This window comes from Lottia gigantea, assembly GCF_000327385.1.
Source record: "Lottia gigantea unplaced genomic scaffold LOTGIsca_15, whole genome shotgun sequence".
Lineage (NCBI taxonomy): Eukaryota > Metazoa > Mollusca > Gastropoda > Lottiidae > Lottia > Lottia gigantea.
This window is the reverse complement of record NW_008707797.1, coordinates 3,034,805-3,039,977: the sequence shown is the minus strand read 5'-3', so window position 1 is coordinate 3,039,977 and position 5,173 is coordinate 3,034,805.

The window sequence follows — 5,173 nt, the reverse complement described above, 5'->3', positions numbered from 1 at the left end:
TATGTTTTTGTATTTATTTAATTTAAAGTTTTTAAACAAAGTAATGATTTAATTTGTTGTAAGATCTGTACATTTCAACAAAAATGTGTCATTGTGGTTTACATGTACAGTGAAAACTGCTGTAGCGGAATTGCCACATATCAAGAAACTAGATTGGTAATAGGAACCAGTTTAACCGTTAGCGCAACTTGAATTTTTTTTTGTGTGTTGGCATTAGCAAATCGATGTTATCATTCTTCACAATACACAAATATTTTAGAAAACCCTTGACAACCCCTTTCCTCTGTTGATAAACAGATACTGCTCGGAACGGCAAAGTGAGGGCCTCTCATAGGTCCGCGCTAACAACATACTTGTGTAATGACAGTCGATAAAATGACTTGTTATTTGAAATAAGGGCCTTTCCATTTTAGTCAAACATTTCTTTTAGAACTTATCCAATTCCAATAGAGCTCATCCTTTATTGATGATAAAAATTGCCCGTATCTCTTGAAAATCTTTGTGCAAGGGGGGTGGGGGTGTTAGGGTGAATTTCCTGTATGAAGAGTAGTTGGGGTTACCTTGGATAAGGGTTTAGGGTTTTGGGGGAATTGGGGGGTTTTCAATACTGTAATAAATCATCCAATTTAAAGATAAAAATGAACACATGTTCGCAGGCAATTAAAATTCTAAGATAAAAATCGTGATGAAGATAAGAATAAAATTGAATTAAAGTTATCAATTGTTTTGTTTTTGCAGTAAATATTTTATCATTCATTTCTAGTTATCTTTCTTTTGAATTCGACGGAATTATCATTGAAAACATAGAAATAAATTGAAGCTACGGGGAACTTCCAGAAATAAATCCGATTGGTTAATTGATAACCTGACTTAAACGTTTTTCACTCCGATGATTTTGATTGATGTGGGCAAACATCAGAGAAATTATTGATGAGTCGGCAGATTTGATCTTTAATTGAATCATAACGTTTGATGTTAACGTAGAAAAAATGTTAAAAATTCGATATTGTGTTTTCAGTTCAGTTCGTTGTGTTTTTAGCCCTCTTTATGAAAGAAAGAAATGAGTCTGGGTTACCTCATACGTCAGTGAGTTCGTCACTCTTCAATGAGTCCGAAACTCCGTCAATGAGTTCGCCACTACTTGGGGTGGCTAAGTAGAGCATTGGATTTCATCTAAAACAGAAATGTCAATGTCACCGTCTTTCCTTTCCCTAAAATCATAATAGAGTTAAAAGTGTGGGTGGGTGTGGGTTTTTTTTGGGCGGGGGGGAGACAACCCTTTAATCTGGGGTGCTAGATCTCTAATGTTACAGTCTCCATTGCACACTGCTTGGCGTTGCTACATTATTAGCCCAATCTAGACATAATATACAGTAAGTAGGATTGCACGATAACTTTGTTAAATTCTTAATTTTGTATCGATTTAAGACATGTTAAGCTAACGATGTTCAGATTTTATTGGAAATTCTTTTCAACTTGGACAACTCTTGCATCTTAATAGCTTTATTAAACAAATGTGTTTCTGTCTGTGGGTTATGATGTAAACTGCGTCGTTAGGTTTTGAAGATAAGTTCAAATGTCTACAGTAATGGGTCTTTAATCCCCAATTTTCTGTTCAGACTATAGATGTATTCCGGTAGTATTTTAACGCTTGTTAGGTTTGACAAAATACGTGGGAAGCCTTCATTGAATGTTACAGAAATAACATAATTAGTCGGAACGTTTTGATCACGGAATGTCGGACAGTAAACAAGCACGATAACAATTACTGTTGCATCCAATTTTCAAAAAGACAACACATTAAAGCGGAAGTGTCATGGCATATCTTAGTCCAAAGTCAGATGAAAGTCACCCATTCCACACAGAGCACCCATATTGTAGATAGGAGCCCCTAGAAAATTACGGAGAAAGGTCATAATAGGTGTAACACAGACCCGTGGCTAAATGGAACCGGGGATGGGGGTGGGGGACAGGGGTTCTAAGAAAATTTTGCCCCCCCCCAAAGATGACTTGAATAACTTGTTGAGTAACTATAGTTGAACCCCCCTTTATATATACGAAAAAAAATTACAATACATGTTTTAATATCTTTTAAACTTAATTTGGTATTGAAGGTTTCCCAAAAAGTAATATATTTGGGCCAATTTTTGTTCAACTAACCATATTGATTGATGGGTGAAGTACAGTCATGAATGGTTTAAAGAATTTCGTCCTGAATATATCCGAAGAAGTATTATGCAAGATCAAGTTCGTTACTTTGAAAACATTCCTCCTTAGTTCGAGTCAAAATTGGCATGACAGTTATCTGGCTCAATAAATCAAATCGTGATAAATTGACGGTTTTTATTCCCTAGAAATTTGTTATTTTCTGACTCTAAAAACAGGTGGTTGGTTGTTAGATTGAAATCTGAGCGGAGAAAAACATGTTATTGTTCCTATATTAATTGAACATTTATTATCTAGCAGTTGATTTGTTTTATCTACAAATCAAATTCATCATTCTGTATCGAAGTTTCTTAAACAAGTACAGTTTGGATCTCGGTAGTAAACTTCGTCCATTACAATCCTTAATTCAAATTCTGTATTCTGTTCCAATGGCTCTCTTGAACAAGTTGTGTATGGATCTGTGTATGTAACAAACTTTGCTAATTGCACTTTAAAATTTGTTTCTAATATTGTACCAAGATGACTTTTGAACATCTCGATAACAAACCTCGTCCATTACAATCTTCAGTTTGTTTTAAATTTTTCGCTCTGTAGTCTATCAAAGGTTTTTTGAACGTTTTGTGTGTGCATCTCGTTTATTACAGTCTTTATTTCAAACTCTTCATTCTGTGCCAAGAGGGTTCTTGAAAATGCTGAGTTTATATCTTGGTAAAAAACTTCGTCCATTACAAGCCTTTAAATTCTTCATTCTGTATTGTGTTCTTCACTTAATAAACCATTTGTTTTACATGTCTGTGTATTTCTTATTTTCGAAAAGTCGTTTATCATCCATATCGGTCACATTAACTCCAGCAATTCAGGCAATATTTATCAAACGGTTCACTGTGACAGCTTTGCCAGCGCTCTTCACCAAATTCAGCTTCATCGAAACTGTCAAATTTGTGCCAATGGCAATTTTAAAACCAAACTTTGTTCGGAATATAAAAGATAACGACATTCTAATGTAGAAATTATACTTTCGACTTAAAGACCAGACTCTCTGTATTCCAGAAAGTATAATATCAAGTTACAAGTATGAATGAATTATTAAACTATTATAAATCCCAAGAAACAGTTTAATTCAAATTCCCGACTAATATTTTAACCTATAGTGTCAGATCAGCTGGTTCAATCTTCCACGGGAAATTTATGTGTCAAAGTGTATGGAGGAGTAGACGCTCATATTGGCCAATTCCATTTGAAAGGTTGACTGCGATGTACTTTCTGTCGCTGTATATTATTGCTTCGACGTAAATTTAAACAGAAATGGAACAATGAAACAAATACATGAATCATATCAATATTAGCCAATAGTTAACGTATAATTCTCTTTCTGCATTACCACTGTTACTGCGAACAAGATCATTTGTTAATCAATACCGAATCTCCTAAGGAGGATTCGAACCCTGTGCACTTCTCTATGCAAAACTTGCACAAATATATTAACGCTAACTTCTCTGTCATCATGGCCATTAAAGTCGTCAAGTTGATAAGCAATTAATTAATCAACACCGAATCTCCTGTGCACTCTGGTACCTGGAAGGTATCCAGTCAATCATATAATCAACATGGCGTTATCTCTGTGGTTCAGTTAACATCCATTTTACCTCCATTACTACAAATGTCGTTAACCTTCAAGGTATAGTCCGAAACTCACTTGGTTCTGATCGCCCCATTCGCTACTAGACTATTTGGGTCAAACCGATACAGTCATATAGATAACAATCTTCACAATGTCAAGCTATAACTAACTTCTTACTTATACTTTTACTGCAATGGACACCTTTCTTGTGTCAGTGAATACAACCAGAGTCCTTAATGTGTAATGCTAATGTCCTTATGTCGAGGGTTCTGATTGGCTATATTCGCTGACGTACAATCCAATCAAATCGCTGCATTCCTTGACATAGGGATAGTGGCTAGTACGAAGTTCGTAATAAATTAGTTTGACATTGTGAAGATGATAGGTAATATGGTGAAAGATATCTTATCTTTATAGTAAACCATGGTCAAAACCTCAAGGGTTTAGGTTTTCAGTAAGTATATATAACTAAGTTGTATATCGATCAATTGGGAAACATTGGCGGCTGCCCCCTCTGACCCCCCTTAGGCTCCGCCATTGCTGGGAAACCACGAGAGAGAATCATAATCTTTTTAAATTACTCTTTTGCAATGGGCAAGCGAAATTTAATAGAAATTTAGAACGCTCAGTTTGAAGACATTCAGCATTTAATCTGATTCTCCCAGTGCAAGCAATCATTGAAAACCCAATCATTCTCCGATTCTACCAGCTGCGAGATCGACATCAGGCCTCATCAGAAGCATGTTCCTTTAGCAACGGTACGATGGTAATGATCATGTTCTATGTGAATAATCATCGTTCCGTTGCTAAAGCAACATGCATCAGAAGATGATGTCCGCGGTGTCCCATACATTGAGTCAAATGCTTGTCGCAGTCCAGGCAACTTTCCATTAGTGCACATTGTACGACGTTGTCAGCCTCCACGAGCCGAGTCAGGCGCAGAAAGGTAGGACGTTAAACTTCACCCTATTTCAATTTCATTGTTTCCTGTTCAGATTATATTTAGAAACTGGTTTTAAAGAGGAAACGCTGGAAGTGTTCAATCTTGTTTATCCAATTTCAACTTTTCCACCCACGACAATCTATAACGGACTGTTATCAGCTGTATCTGTGTTAACTAACATTTTGGTGACGAGCTTGTTGAATATATAGAAGTAGTAGTGGTAATAAACGAATATGATCACCTCAATCTAAACCCCCGAACCTCAAGAGATCCCCCTTCATCATAATTATAACCATCAATGACAATGTCTGATGGGATACTGTTATCTGATTCCCGAGCTTACAACCTCACAGAATTAGAATTGATTCAGGTTTGTCTGCAATTCAATGATAATAGCGAGTATGTCAAACGGATTAAAATGCAAATGGATGTTATGTTTTGAT